The sequence below is a fragment of the Bufo bufo genome, chromosome 2 (genome assembly GCF_905171765.1).
Source record: "Bufo bufo chromosome 2, aBufBuf1.1, whole genome shotgun sequence".
Taxonomy (NCBI): Eukaryota; Metazoa; Chordata; class Amphibia; order Anura; family Bufonidae; genus Bufo; species Bufo bufo.
The window spans coordinates 380,282,337-380,299,209 of NC_053390.1; the positions used below are offsets into that span (position 1 = coordinate 380,282,337).

General features: G+C 47.8%; 1 protein-coding gene across 1 annotated transcript in view; it reads left to right on the plus strand.

Annotated features, from left to right (window-relative positions):
• The window catches only part of MOB3B (MOB kinase activator 3B), a 93,798-nt gene that overhangs the window by 12,172 nt on the left and 64,753 nt on the right, over positions 1-16,873 (plus strand). The window lies entirely within an intron of this gene.

Genomic DNA, 16,873 nt, shown 5'->3' on the forward strand with positions numbered 1-16,873 from the left:
TGTCTGTGCAAATAATTTATTAGACCTAAATAACAAATCTGGGCATAAATGTGTAGGCATTGCAATGTCATTGGTACGCTTCTGAAAGAGGTAAATCATCTTGAGTTCTGTTGTTCTGTATTTTTTTTTGTCTACTTTTAATAATCAGTTCTGGATTTTTATAACTCCTACTGAAGTGTCTTTTGTATCCAAAATTTGCCAGGCGGCTTTACATCAGGACAGATAGGGTACGTGCACACAGTCAGGTTTCCAGGTTTTGGAAGCTCAAATCAGGAGTGGATCATAAAATGGACAAAAGTATAAAGGATAGATACTATTTCTCTTCTTTTTTGATTTTCCCTCCTGGTTTTGGCTCCCAGAACTGCATCAGGTAACCTGACTGCGTGGCCGTACCCTTCTTGTCCTAAATAACTGATGGTTGTACACGGGGGAGATGTTATCAGTGATTGATAGCATTCTCTGTGTAAGTGTGTATACATCGATAGCTGTCAGTCACTGATAGTTGGAAGTGAGGAGGTGTTTTTAGTGATTAATAGCATTCTCTTTGTGGTGTACATACAGGGGTTGCAGTTGCGACCGGGCCCGGCTGCCTGTGGACCTCCCTGGCCCCTGTGGCAGCTTAAAGGGAGCACTGACTGCAGGGGCCAGGGGGGTCCACAGGCGGCCGGGCCCCCTGAAGTGCCAGGCCCGGTCGCAACTGCGACCCCTGTATGTACGCCACTGTTTGTGCCGCCCCCCTCCCCAGATAACCAATGTCTGACACCTGACGGCTGACGACGGAGTTTAGGCTGAGGGCTGACACCTGATGTCTGACCCCTGACGGCTGATGGAGTTTAGGCTGAGGGCTGACAACTGATGTCTGACCCCTGACGGCTGATGGAGTTTAGGCTGAGGGCTGACACCTGATGTCTGACCCCTGACGGCTGATGGAGTTTAGGCTGAGGGCTGACACCTGACCCCTGACGGCTGATGGAGTATAGGCTGAGGGCTGACAACTGATGTCTGACCCCTGACGGCTGATGGAGTTTAGGCTGAGGGCTGACACCTGATGTCTGACCCCTGACGGCTGATGGAGTTTAGGCTGAGGGCTGACACCTGATGTTTGACCCCTGACGGCTGATGGAGTTTAGGCTGAGGGCTGACACCTGATGTCTGACCCCTGACGGCTGATGGAGTTTAGGCTGAGGGCTGACACCTGTTGTCTGACCCCTGACGGCTGATGGAGTATAGGCTGAGGGCTGACAACTGATGTCTGACCCCTGACGGCTGAGAGCTGACACCTGATGGAGTTTGGGCTGAGGGCTGATGGAGGAGGTATTTTTTTACTGACATCTGAGGGACGAGGGACTTTTGAGTTAGTGGGGAGGGAGTTTTGGCTGACGTCTGAGGTAGTAGGGAGTTTTGGATGAGGGAGGAGGGAGTTTTGGCTGATACAGGAGGGAGTTTAGTCTGACGGAAGAGGGAGTTTGGTCTGAGGGAGGAGAACTGATGGAGTTTGGGCTGACACAGGAGGGAGTTTAGTCTGACGGAGGAGGGAGTTTGGTCTGAGGGAGGAGGACTGATGGAGTTTTGCCTGACGGAGGAGGGAGTTGTGGATGATGTCTGAGGATGTCCTAATATGTATGCCGTACCCCACAGTCACTTCACCTGACTGCACCCCTATGCCCTCATAGTCATTTTACACTTTTCGGCATAGTCTCTAGACTGTATTATCCCCATAGTCAGTACATACCACGATATCCCCACCATACCTGCACAACTTAACCTCCTACCCCAGCTTATTCTATATAATAAAATCCCTCTGTGCCTGCGCTGTGTTCCTTCGTGTGTGGCGAAGTTAAATGCGCATGCGCCGAGTTAAATGCGCATATGCGATGTGCCGATTTAAATGCGCAATGCGCCGGCCAATAAGATTGCAGCGCAGTACACAGCTGTCCTCCCACATCAGCGCGCCGCTGGCCAATAGAAACACATCGCACCTCAGGCCTCCTGAACCGCCGACAGCATCAGCGCTGTCCTACACACCACCGGTACCGCCCACAATTGCGGCACCACACGCCGCTCGTACCGCCCACAGCAGCGCTCCATTATTGTGGTGTGCTGTGTTAGTTTGAGCGCCGCCATTAAATGAAACAGAAGCGCCCCCATTACAGTCCTGTCAGATACAGCAGATGCTGCTGCCATAAGTATTAGCCACCAGTTGCTGCCAGTGGTCTCAGCACCACCAGTCAGTGCCAGCCATCTCAGCCATCAGTGATTGCCACCAGTCACAGTGCCCGCAGTCTCAGCACCACCAGTCAGTGTCAGTCGTCTTAGCCATCAGTCAGTGCCAGCCTTCTCAGCCATCAGTCAGTGCCAGCCGTCTCAGCCATCAGTCAGTGCCACCAACCACAGCCACCAGTCAACGATCAACACCGCCCCCACATGCCGTCCGCACCGACCACACCACGAGCTCCGGCCGCTCCACGCCGCCCGCGCCGTCCATGAAACGCGGTGTGATGATTGCTCTTCGCAGCGGCCAATTCTAGTACCCGTTTTTGTAACGGGCATAATGTCTAGTTCATTAAATTTGCCTTTGCTGTGACTTATCCTTCCATACACCTCTCCTCACTTACATTCACTTCTCTTCCTAGCCTTCCCCCACCACAGTGGGCCTGGACAGTGCTATACTATAGATTACACAAGGCAGGCAGCACTGGGGACTTTCCTAGTGATTTACAGCTGCTTGTTTTCTAGGGGGAGGGGACATAGGAAATGTAGCAGAGTCAGGACCTGGAGTATTGAGGGCGGAAGCGGGCGCCAGAACTGCAGTAATCAGCACAGCCACTCTCCGGCTGTCTGTACTGGTGATGTGTGTTGTTCATTCTGGGAGATGCGCTCCTTGGGGTAGCTGTATTTCCCTTTATGAACACTGCTCATCTAAAGTGGATTTGCGGCATCATTATGATTTCAATTCCTTACTGACTGTGAGTCTGCTGAACTGTAGTCACATAATGGAATGACTACAGTTCAGTAGACATCATAAATGATGATGCTGCGAATCCACTTCAGATGAGCAGTGTTCATAACGGGAAATACAACTCCCACAAGTAGCACATTTGAAACTACCCTAAAGACCTCTTGGCTAATTGAGCAGATGATTATTCAGAAAGAAGCGTTCCTTCCTGACAATTGCCTTCTCGTCAGCGGAGGAGACAGCGATCTCCTCCACAGTATGGGGAGCAGTGATCGCTAATGCCATCGCTCGTCCCCATACACAATCATTGTTGGCCGTCAGCAGAGGCTGTTTACACACCACAATCTGCTGCCTGTGACTACATGAACAATCTTATTACCTGATGAGCGAGCGTTTTGCTCATTTATCGGGTAATCAGCGGCACCTTTACACACTAACGAGCGTTCCTATGAACACTTTTTAGATATAATCTGCCGGATGCTGGAGCAGTGTACAGGGGCCATAAGAGTGAGCTTTGAGTCAACCTATCCCTCAGAGAGTGCAGATCTAGGATGGGGAGAGGAGCAGGACTGCACAGCTAGAGAGGAATCCCACAGGGTCATCCTACTCAGTAAACACTTCCCCCACATCTGACACAAAGCCATACATGGGTTAACTGAACATATGGAGAAGAGCAGTAAATCCAGGAAGACCTTGATTGTTTATAGGATTTAGACCTGCAGTGAGCTGATGACAAGCGCAAGCGCTTCCAGGGTCATCTCAGAACAGCGCGCTGCCACTGCGCTCCTGAAAGGGCTGCCATTGTTCCCTGCATTCATTATCTAGTGTTTCCACGGCTTCATTAATGGGCATTCTTTACATGCCCATTGTATGATAAATGTGATGCCCCTCAGTAGTCGTGTTAGATGTTATTCTTTTGCTTATACCACATAATGACTGGCATACGTTACATACGCGTTGTGCACCAAAATTATGGTGCACGTGTTGTTACATTTTCAATCTCTTCTAAGACATGCTCTTTTTCAAAACTGTTGAGGCAGGAGTGAAAAGTGTAGAAAACTTATATAGATATTGCTGTGAATTCCTCCATGCTTCACATTTAAACATCTCATCTACACGGCCGGTTGTGTAATAGGTGATGGATTTTCTGTGCGCAAATCTGCATGGAAAATCTGCAGTAGATGCATTACTCGCGCAGGAAAAAGCTGACATTTCCTTTTTTTATATATATATATATAAAGCATGTTAAGATGTGAGACGGAGCCCTAATGTAGTTACTTCTTGAGGGCTTTTGCACGTGGTCGTATCTGTTTCGCGGTCCTCAAATCATGGGTCTGCAAAATGTGGATGTAGTTGGTGTGCATCTCGCGATTTTCATAGGATCAACTGTAAAAAAGCTTTTTTTTGTCCACAAAACAGATAAGAATATGACAGTTTCTATAATTTGTGGCCTGGCCGCACGGATGTGGACAGCACGCAGAGGACATCTGTTTGCTGTCCATTTTTGTTTTTTTTGTTTTTTTTTGCAAAGCCATAGAAGTAAATGGATTCGTGTGCGATCTGCAAAAAATGCGGATTGGACACGGAACAAAAATACGGTGTGCATTAGGCCTGACCTGAGCTTTCTGCGATTACATTTCTACATCTGTTAATAAGTTCCAGTACGTCAAGAAGGATCCAATTAAAAACTTCTCTGCGCCGCAATCTCCGACTTTTCCCCGCTCACGCCAGGTCTAAAAAAAGTGGATGTGGCGGGGAAGCAGATGGTCTGATAGGACCCTCTCATTCACCATTTTCTATGCTTGGTTTAGGCATAGAAAATAGTCTAAATGTAAGACAGCTAGGAAGAAGTGGCCGGCGCCTCTACATAACTCCGGCGGATCCACCACCAGCTATAGGGGATATTAAGAATGGCCTGTAAAACGCCAGTCTTAATAAATGACCCCCTCAGTCTTTATTATTACGATTTCTACATGTGTACAACATTCTGTACAACCGTATACAACGGGACCATTACTTAATCACGGACAGCACACGTATCCACTGATTTTATTAACAGCCTTGTTTTTCTGCCAAACTTGGGTCAGTGGAAAAACAATGGACGCATGCACTAGTTTGGTCCATGTTACGGACCGAGGATGTCCATTGAAGTCTACAGGTCCCAGTGACACAACGTGGATGGGATCTGTGACCGTTGTTAGGAGGTGCTCTTTAATACCCATCTTCTACAGTATATAGACTATGGATGGCACAGAGGGTAAAAAACAGAAATGTGTAACAAAAATGGACATCTTCATGGATAAAATACAGTTTTCTTACTGACCATTGGACATGGAGGTGTGAATAAGGGCTTACTTTAGCCTCCTTTCAGGACTGTGTACTGAATCCGGGAATCGCTTGCCCAGATGATCACCGTCCGTCTTTGGTACAGTTGGTACAGACACAATTACCACTTTCAGCTATTGTGAATCGTGCAACCAGATGGTCCACACAGGCCATTAGCCGAGTCTACAAAGCAAATGCTAAGGCCTAATTCTGATGGTGCGCTGGGTCATTAAAAGCCTAGCAGATGTTACACGGGTCAAGAAACAATCTCAGCGGAATATTAATCATGCAGTGAAATAATTCTACAAAAATGTAAATTCATTTGTAGCTGAATAACTTGTAGTAAGAGTATATGAGTAGAGAGAAGCCCCAGATAGGCCTTCAGGATACCTTTAGTTTAGTTTTTAGCCAGACAACATATTCACGTCTCATGAGAACTGTCTGTAAAAAAGAACCCATTGAGTAGCTGTAAAGCTGTGGCAGGGTGTGATTAATATGACGTCCGAAGCCTTTATTACATTAGTAATGATGTGTTTGTCTGCTCTTAGGTTCTTTCTCTTTTACGGTGGTTTTAGATGCAAATCCTGGGTAGTTTTTGACAGCCTGAAGGAGGAAGCCACAGACACAGGCTCCAATTCATGTGTATTTTTGGAGCTTTGCATGTTTTGTGTGCAGACCTAAATGATATTGTAGGGCTCGTTGTCTAGTTATTTCCTTATTATGTTGTAGTTACTGCTCGTAATGGGTTGGGTACATTAGGAAATTTATATTATACACTACAGTGTATAGTATAAAGCACGCGTTCCTAAGGCTGGGTTTTTTCCCATCTGTTTAAGGCTACTTTCACACTAGCGTTTTAGTTTTCCGGTATTGAGTTCCCTCATAGGGGACAATACCGAAATAAAACGCTTACGTTTTGTCCCCATTCATTGTCAATGGGGACAAAACTGAACTGAACAGAGCAGAATGCTCCAAAATACATTCCGTTCCGTTTAGTTGCGTTCCCATATCATGTTCTAGTTTGCTTTCCATCCTGGGATGTGGAGCAAGACGGATCCGTTTTCTCTGACACAATAGAAAACGGATCAGGCCTCTATTAACTTTCAATGGAGTTCATGACAGATCCGCCTTGGCAATGTTACAGATAATACAACCGAATCCGTTCATGATGGATGCAGACGGTTGTATTATCAGTAAGGCCTCATGCACACGACCGTATTTTTTTGCGGTCCGCAAAAACGGGTTCCGTTTTTCCGTGATCCGTGACCTTTTTTTCGTCCGTGGGTCTTCCTTGATTTTTGGAGGATCCACGGACATGAAAAAAAAGTTGTTTTGGTGTCCGCCTGGCCGTGCGGAGCCAAACGGATCCGTCCTGAATTACAATGCAAGTCAATGGGGACGGATCCGTTTGACGTATGGTGCAATTTCAAACGGATCCGTCCCCCATTGACTTTCAATGTAAAGTCAGGAGTTATTATACCATAGGATCGGAGTTTTCTCCAATCCGATGGTATATTTTAACTTGAAGCGTCCCCATCACCATGGGAACGCCTCTATGTTAGAATATACCGTCGGATTTGAGCTACATCGTGAAACTCAAATCCGACAGTATATTCTAACACAGAGGCGTTCCCATGGTGATGGGGACGCTTCAGGTTAGAATATACTAAAAGAACTGTGTACATGACTGCCCCCTGCTGCCTGGCAGGTGCTGCCAGGCAGCAGGGGGCAGCCCCCCCTGTAGTTAACACATTGGTGGCCAGTGCGGCCACCCCCCCCCCCCTCCCCTGTAGTTAACTCATTGGTGGCCAGTGGGCCCCCCTCCCTCCCCTGTAGTTAACTCGTTGGTGGCCAGTGGCCCCCCCTCCCTCCCCTGTAGTTAACACATTGGTGGCCAGTGCGGCCGGCCCCCCCTCCCCTGTAGTTAACTCATTAGTGGCCAGTGGGCCCCCCTCCCTCCCCTGTAGTTAACTCGTTGGTGGCCAGTGGGCCCCCCCCTCCCTCCCCTGTAGTTAACTCGTTGGTGGCCAGTGCGGCCGGCCCCCCTCCCTCCCCTGTAGTTAACTCGTTGGTGGCCAGTGGGCCCCCCCTCCCTCCCCTGTAGTTAACTCGTTGGTGGCCAGTGGGCCCTCTCCCCTCCCTCCCCCTCCTAATTAAAATCTCCTACCCTATCATTGGTGGCAGCGGAGAGTACCGATCGGAGTCCCAGTTTAATCGCTGGGGCTCCGATCGGTAACCATGGCAACCAGGACGCTACTGCTGTCCCGGTTGCCATGGTTACTTAGCAATTTGTAGCAGCATTATACTTACCTGCGAGCTGCGATGTCTGCGTCCGGCCGGGAGCTCCTCCTACTGGTAAGTGACAGGTCTGTGCAGCGCATTGTTTAATGACCTGTCACTTACCAGTAGGAGGTGCTCCAGGCCTGACGCAGACATCGCAGCTCGCAGGTAAGTATAATGCTGCTACAAATTGCTAAGTAACCATGGCAACCGGGAAAGCAGTAGCGTCCTGGTTGCCATGGTTACCGATTGGAGCCCCAGCGATTAAACTGGGACTCTGATCGGTACTCTCCGCTGTCACCAATGATAGAGGGGGGAGATTTTAATTAGGAGGGGGAGGGAGGGGAGAGGGCCCACTGGCCACCAACGAGTTAACTACAGGGGAGGGAGGGGGGGCCCACTGGTCACCAACGAGTTTACTACAGGGGAGGGAGGGGGGGCCCACTGGCCACCAACAAGTTAACTACAGGGGAGGGAGGGGGGGCCCACTGGCCACCAACGAGTTAACTACAGGGGAGGGAGGAGGGGCCCACTGGCCACCAACGAGTTAACTACAGGGGAGGGAGGGGGGGGGGCCCACTGGCCACCAACGAGTTAACTACAGGGGAGGGAGGGGGGGGCCCACTGGCCACCAATGAGTTAACTACAGGGGAGGGGGGCCGGCCGCACTGGCCACCAACGAGTTAACTACAGGGGAGGGAGGGGGGGCCCACTGGCCACCAGCGAGTTAACTACAGGGGAGGGAGGGGGCGCCCACTGGCCACCAGCGAGTTAACTACAGGGGAGGGAGGGGGGGGCCCACTGGCCACCAACGAGTTAACTACAGGGGAGGGAGGGGGGGCCCACTGGCCACCAATGAGTTAACTACAGGGAGGGAGGGGGGGCCCACTGGCCACCAACGAGTTAACTACAGGGGAGGGAGGGGGGGCCCACTGGCCACCAATGAGTTAACTACAGGGGAGGGAGGGGGGCCGGCCCACTGGCCACCAATGAGTTAACTACAGGGGAGGGGGGGGGGGGGGGCGGCCGCACTGGCCACCAATGTGTTAACTACAGGGGGGGGGGGCTGCCCCCTGCTGCCTGGTAGCACCTGCCAGGCAGCAGGGGCAGTCATGTACACAGTTCTTTTAGTACATTCTAACCTGAAGCGTCCCTATCACCATGGGAACGCCTCTGTGTTAGAATATACTGTCGGATCTGAGTTTTCACGAAGTGAAAACTCAGCTCTGAAAAAGCTTTTATGCAGACGGATCTTCGGATCCGTCTGTATTAAAGTAACCTACGGCCACTGATCACGGACACGGATGCCAATCTTGTGTGCATCCGTGTTCTTTCACGGACCCATTGACTTGAATGGGTCCGTGAACCGTTGTCCGTCAAAAAAATAGGACAGGTCATATTTTTTTGACGGACAGGATACACGGATCACGGTCTCGGCTGCAAAACGGTGCATTTTCCGATTTTTTTCACGGACCCATTGAAAGCCAATGGGTCCGCGAAAAAAAACGCCACAACGGCCACGGATGCACACAACGGTCGTGTGCATGAGGCCTAACTGAAGAGTTTTTGCTGAACCCTGCCGGATCAACAAAAACACAAGTGTGAAAGTAGCTTAACGTATACAAAAAATGGTAACGGATGCCTTGGACTGATGTCATACAGTGGCATTCGTTCACCATAGCGTTCCATTGTAAAAAAAATGTATATGTTAACGGATACATTTTTTACCAGACTCTGCAGGATACAAAAGTGTGGTGTTCTACAACTTGCACTCTAAACGGATGGCAAAAACGTGATGTGAACCCTCCCTTAGAGAGGACCAATGAGCTCTACTGACATGTCTGTTTTAGGAAATACATGCAAGAACGGCACAAAGCAGATGTATAGGATACGCTGCTCCATAATGGGTGTTTCATGGAGAAAACAAGTATTTACTAAAAAAGACATGATCCAGTGGATACTCTTTAAAGGGAACCTGTCACCTAGAAAATGCATATTAAACCGCCAGCAGTACCTTATTGCAGCCTGTAGCATGATTATAGGTGTCTGTGTATTTTCTGTGCAATGAGTCTGAAAAAAGACTTTTATTCAACTGGCCACGCTATGTAAATGATAGTCTTGAAGTCAAGGGGACAGCAGCTTTCTCGCCTGAAGTCAAGCTCGCCCGGCCCCCTTCCCTGTCCCCTTTTCGTTTAAATTGATAGGAATTCCAATTCCTTCACCACTGGACGCTCAAACGTAGTCTTGCGCGTGCGCTGTGTCCCTGCAGTGTCGGCGCCTGCGCACTGTTCCACTCAGCTGTGAGGTAGGCTCAATGATAAGGCACTCGCACATGAGAGCCTGCGCATGCGCGAGACTACCATCGAGTGCCCAGCAGTGAAGGAATTGGGTGAAATTTGGCATTTAACTAGGGTTGTTTTTCGGGTTTCGAAATTTCGATACCCAATCGATACTTTTGTACCGGTTTCGATACGATACCAGGATTTCCATTTTTTCGATACTGGGCTGCGCTGCTGCGCATTCTAGTATCACAGAACTTGGAGCACGCTGCTGTCAGCGCACTTGAAGTTCCCTCAGCAGCACAGGGGAGAAGGAAGAAGTCTCTCCCTCCACCCTGTGCCGCTTCTGCCAATGAAGAGAGACGAGAGGAGGAGGGGCGGGCGCACTGCGCCACCAATGAAAGTTAACTTCTAATACAAATACAGGAGGCGGCAGAATCACATAGCCGGCACCCTGCCTCTATGACAGGGCACTGCGATCACCCACAGTTAACCCCTGAGGTGCCGCACCTGAGTGGTTCACTGCCGCTGATCGCAGCTCCCTGTCAGAGGAAAGGTGCCGGCTATGTGATTCTCCCGGGACCGGCTCCTGTATTAAAGGTTAACTGTCATTGGTGGCGCAGTGCGCCCTCCCCCCTCCTCTCCAGTATTAAAAACATTGGTGGTGCAGTGCGCCCCCCCAGTATAAAAGTCATTGGTGGCAGTAGTCACAGGGTCCCCTCCCCTCCTCTTCATTGGTGGTACAGTGGCAGTTAAGATCGGAGCCTCAACAGTGTAATCCTGGGGCTCCAATCGGTTGCGCTACTGAAGCCCTGGCTGCCATGGTAATCTCCCTGCTGCTGTGTGCACTATGCACGGGGCAGCAGGGAGAGTGTAGAGCTCTATCAGGGTGAATAGGACAAGGGATTAAAAGATCCCAGGTTCTAGCCCGTAAGGGGGGAAATAGTTATTAAATAAACAGTAAAAAAAAAAATTAAGTAAAAAAAAACCACCAAAATATTAACTATAAATCACCCCTTCCCAATTTTACATATGCAGACAAGAATAGGCATTTCTATTGGGGTGCCGACCCGGTGTTTTGCGGATCCGTAAAACACTGCGGACGTGTGAATGGACCCTTACGGCACCCAGTCTAAGTGCTGCATGGGTCTCCCATGTAGCAGGGGCTCAGTACTCACATGAGACTTGGGCTTCTGCAGTCCAGGGCGTTTAACCCCTTAGATGACAAGGACTAAGTCTCCTATCAGCACCCCATGAACAAGATCATGGGATGCCAATGTCTTGGCATGGCAGCCTAGGGCCTAATGACGGCTCCAGTCCTTCCATCAATGCACTCCAGGCGCAGACAATAATACATTGCATCTCCTATTAAAGTTCCCTTGTGGGACTAGTAAATAGTTTAAAACAAAGTTTCAATAAATTAAAAAACATGTTTTCCATTGAAAAGAAAGGTTTTCAATGGATAAAATTGTTAAAATAAAATCCCCTCCACACATTTGGTATCGCCATGTCTGTAATGACCCACACTACACATTACATTATCATGTAATTTATCCTGTATGTGAACACCGTAAAAAATAAATAAAAAAATTGCTGTTTTTTGCTTATTCGCCACAGGAAAATGAAATAAAAAGCTATCAAAACGTATGACAAAATAATACCAATGAAATTACAAGCTGTGCTGCAAAAATCAAGTCTTCACACATGGGTCTTTGGATGCAAAAACATTTTTTTAAAGGGGTTTTATTGTGCAAAGGTAGTAAAACGGAAAAAAAAGTTATATGTATTTGGTATCTCCGTAATCATACTGACCCAAAGAATACAGTTATCACGTTATGCTGAAAAATTTATGCCGCAAAATTTACGGTATAATGTAAAAACTCAATGACGTTATTGCTTTTCATTCCCCTTCCCCCAGGAAGATTTATTAAAAGTTAAACAATAAGTTATTTGTACCCCAAAATGGCAGCGTTAAAAACTAAAACTTGCCCCGCAAAAAAACAAGCCTTCATAAACCTACATAGACGGAAAAATAAAGAAATTATAGCTCTTGAAATGCAACAAGGAAAGAAATTGTGTGGTCGCTAAAGTCCAAAACAGGCTGGTCACCAAGGGGTTAATTGGCATTACTTGGGCGCCTGTGTTCAGATAAATAAAATGTAATTGCAGGTTGCAAGCACTTGCTTGTGGTTACATTGTTTGCCATCTTTCAGGGGTTAAAGATTCGTCCCAAAAGTCCTTGCTGCTGTGTCCTCAGGAGGCGTATGAAGCCTGCAGCTTACTCTGTGCCCCATGACCACAGGAGGGGTGCTTATAGCCAGAACCATGGTGACAGACCATGTGATGAGCGCAGTGAAGTCATCAAAGGTCCTTTAGCCAGGTCCTGAAGAAAGTAGAAAGAAGAGGAGATCCGCTACTGGGATGAGTTAAATTTGTTTATTATTTTTAACCCCTCAATGGACATTTTACTATGCATTCTGTATTCAGAATGCTATTATTTTCCCTTATAACCATGTTATAAGGGAAGATAATAATGATCGGGTCCCCATCCCGATCGTCTCCTAGCAACCGTGCATTAAAATCGCACCGCATCCGCACTTGCTTGCGGATGCTTGCGATTTTCACGCAGCTCCATTCACTTCTATGCGGCCTGCGTTGCGTGAAAAACGCACAATATCGAGCTTGCTGCGATTTTCACGCAACGCACGAGTGATGCGTGAAAAACACCGCTTATGTGCACAGTCCCATAGAAATGAATGGGTCCGGATTCAGTGCGGGTGCAATGTGTGAGGTGAACGGAATTCTCGCAGTGCAATCAAAACTGACTACATTAGGCCTCTTTCACACGAGCGTGACGGACTGGCTCCAGATACGTTCAGGGTGCGTTCAGTGAGACTTGGTTCCGCAAATAAACGGAATGTACTCCGTATGCATTCCGTTTCTGTATTTCCGTTTTTCCGTTCCGTTGAAAGATAGAACATGTCCTATTATTGCCCGCAAATTACGTTCCGTGGCTCCATTCAAGTCAATGGGTCCGCAAAACAAAAAAACGGAACACATACGGAAATGCATCCGTATGTCTTCCGTATCTGTTCCGTTTTTGCGGAACCATCTATTGAAAATTTTATGCCCAGCCCAATTTTTTCCATGTAATTACTGTATACTGTATATGGCATACGGAAAAACGGAACGGAAACACAACGGAAACGGAACAACGGATCCGTGAAAAACTGATTGCAAGACACTGAAAAAGCCATACGGTCGTGTGAAGGAGGCCTAAGGCTGCCTTCACATGGATGCGAGTGAACGAACATAAGATCCACACAAATTTCTGTGTGGATTTCTGGACCATATCCACTAAAATCTGCAATTTCTAATAGTGGTTTTTGGTGCGGTTTTGCCACAGATCTCACCCTTCATTGGAAAAGGGTGAAATCCGCCACTAAAACCGCAAACATAATTGACATGCTGTGGATTTAGAAATCTGCAATGGAGGTCAATTTCCACTCAAAAAAAAATCTGCAAAATGTACATGGAATTAGTGTAATCTCATGCCCATTGCTGGTACTGTACTATGGTACAGTTTTTCTGCAGGGAATCAGCACAGAAAAAAAGCACGTATTCCGCAACGTGTGCAGCTGGCCTAAGGGGGCCTTCACATGCTGAAGATTTTCTTTCAGAACTTTCCATGACTGAAAATCAGTTCCACTTATTTGAATGGGGCATCAAGCACATGGATTTCTGCAAACCCCATTGAGGTGGATGGAACTGATCTTCACTTGCGGAAAGGTTCCTAAGTCTCATGCGCAGGAACATAAGGGCTCTGTTCCCGTGCTGCGGACCGCAAATAGCCATTGACTTGAATGATAGGACATGTCTTATCTCTTACAGAGCAAAGGCATGAATCGGAAGGCCACGGAAACCTCCGTGGGCTTTTGGGTCTGTGCCTCTGCTTTGCAAAAGATAGCACATGGTCTATCTGTCGCTGTATCTTGTGGATTGCAGACCCATTGAAGTCAATGGGTCCGCAGCACGGAGTGCACGCGGTCAGTGCCCATATATTGTGGACCCACTGTTTGCTGTCCACAATACATTCGTATGCATGAGCCCTAAGGGTGCTGCTGACCAGACTCGGAGCGTTTCTTCTCTCCTGCATAGGTTACATCTACATCTCCATCTAGACTTTGTTATATTCTACAAAAAAAAAGATGTGAAATTGTTGTCATGGCCTAAGAGATTTCCCTCTTCCCCCACAGTTTGTGTCTAAAATGGTGCTAGTGTCTGCCAAAAATATTCATTCTTACTTTTCAGACACCTTGTACATTTACAGTTGTGTTTTTAAAATGCATCTTTGCTATTTGATGATTATCAGGTTTTTAGCATTGGTATGGCTTCACATCTGCCGCAGCTATTCCAGAAGAACGGCATGCAATCACTGATGGATGAAAGACATGACAGACCCCCTTGTCTATGGTTTCTGACAGAATCTGTGATGGAGGCTCCTAACAGAGCCAGTGTGAACAGGAGCGCCGCTTCCTTCTCAAACAGCTGATCGGCGAGGGTCCCGGGCTTCTGACCCCCACCAATCAGATACTGATGACCTATCCTGAGGACAGGTCATCCGTATCAAAATCCCGAAAAACCCCTTTAATCTGTACAAAAGCATTGATCTAAGGAAATCCAAAAATAGAGGCCTGCAGCCCTTTAACATCATACTGCCTAGGTTCTTCTTCAGCTACAAAGGATCGACTTCCGCTTCATGCCCTCATCCGTCTCTGTTGTTTTGAGTATTTCATCATTCTACAAATCTCAGCATGCCTCCAATTATCATCCTAACAGACGAGCAAGGTTCCTTTCATTCTTTCAGCACTTGTAATGACACATGCATTGCTACCAAGTTTATACTCGCTCATCTGGTCGGCTACACATAAGATGGAGTCAGCATACCAGACAAGGTTCTAAAGTCTTATTTAGGTAGCATAGGGGCACATTTATTAGGTCCTGTGCCGGTGGTGGATCCGCTGAAGTCATAAAGAGGCGCCAGCCTCTACATAACTTCGGCGCATCCAGTGTCAGCTTCTGAGCGGTCTTACATTTATCCTATTTTCTACACCTAAACAGGGGTTGAAAATGATGAATGAGACGTCCCTGCCCACACCACACCCACGATTTTAGACCCTGGATGAGCGGAGCGAAGTCACAGATAGCGGCACAACTAACCATTGTGCCGCCATCTGAGCCTGAAATACGCCTAATTTAGTCGTATATCAGTATAGTGAATGACCTCCAAGGTTGGTTATGTCATTTGCTCCGAACAGTCCATGCAACTCCTGTCATAATAATAGTAAGCATTTCAGCCACCTAATTTCTGTATACAAGTTAATTAACCCCTTAAGGACCCTGCCATATTTCACCTTAAAGGGGTTCTGCAGTTTGTTTAAACTGATGATCTATCCTCTGGATAGATCATCAGCATCTGATCGGCGGGGGTCCAACAACCGGGACCCCCGCCGATCAGCTGTTTGAGGAGGCAGCGGCGCTACAGCAGCGCCGCGGCCTTCTCACTATTTACCGCTGGCCCAGTGACGTCACGACTAGTATCACTGGCCTGGGCGCGGCTAAGCTCTGTTCACTTGAATGGAGCTTAGCCCTGCCCAGGCCAGATCAAATGTGCATACGCCAGTTTAAATTTTTTTTTTTTTCACGGTGTTCATCTGAGGGGTTAGGTCATGTGATATGTTTATAGAGCCGAACGATACTGACGCGGCAATAGCTAATATTTTTTTCCCTATTTTTTCCCTTTTTATTTTTTTACTTTATTTGGGGAAAATGACGTTTTGTATTTTTGTTACTTGAAACTTTTAATTTTTTGGGGGGTAAACTTTATTTTTTAAACTTTTTTTTCACTTTATTTTTTGTCCCACTTTGGGACTTCAACTTTTGAGGGTCTGATCCCCTTTACAATGCATTTCAATACTTCTGTATTGGAATGCATTGGCTGTATGAGTAATACAGTGTGTATTACTCATACAGCTTCCGGCCTGTGAGATCCAGGGGGCTGGATCTCACAGGGTCTCCACCAGAAGGCAGCCCCGATGCCTAAGGAAGGCATCTTGCTGCCTTCCATGCCATCGGGTCCCCCCCTCCCCCCACAGCAGCACGGGGACCCGATAGCAGCGCTGATCCCTGCCCGACATCGCACGTGCCGTGGTCAGCGGTGACCGTGGCACATGAAGGGTTAATGCGCCGGCTATCAGTGACTGCCGGACCGCTACTGCTGATCGGGCAGGCGCAGCTCCTGCAACCGCCTGATCCCCATGAAGTACATGTACTTCCTGTACTTTAAGTCCCGCAAAGAAATGACGTACATGTACGTCATGGGTTCTTAAGGGGTTAAAGAGGAATTCCATCTAAAAGCAAAATATCATATAAGTGGGGTCCCCCCATTTCCCTTGGCTGTTTCCATATTTCCCATTGTGTTATATACAAACTACTCCTAAGCCTACATGCACACGAACGTGTTTCGTTTCCTCGTCCTTTCCGTTGTTTTTGCGGCTAGGATGCAGACCCATTCATTTCAACGGGTCCGCAAAAAATGCGGACAGCACGCTGTGTGCTATCCGCATCCGTATGTCCGTTCTGTAGCCCCACAAAAAAAATAGAACATGTCCTATTCTTGTCCGTTTTGTGGTAGTATTCCAAAGTGGAAGCGTTTAGGAACCACAACATCTCAGCCATGTGCTGAGGAGCAGAGTACATAGAAGTCACCAGTGCCCTGCTGGCTACAACTGCAAGGCTCCAAACCTACTCTGACATTAATATCACCACAAACACTGTTCTACGGATGCTTCATGGCATGGGTTTCCCTGGCCACGTAGCTGCATGCAACCTTACATCACCAAGCACAATGCCAAGCCTTGTTCTGTAGAAGGATGAATCACATTTCTTTATGCTGTAGTCTGAGTTTGGTGATTGAAAGGAGAAAGTTACCTGCCCGACTGCGTTGTGCCTACTGTACGTTTTGGTGGAGAAG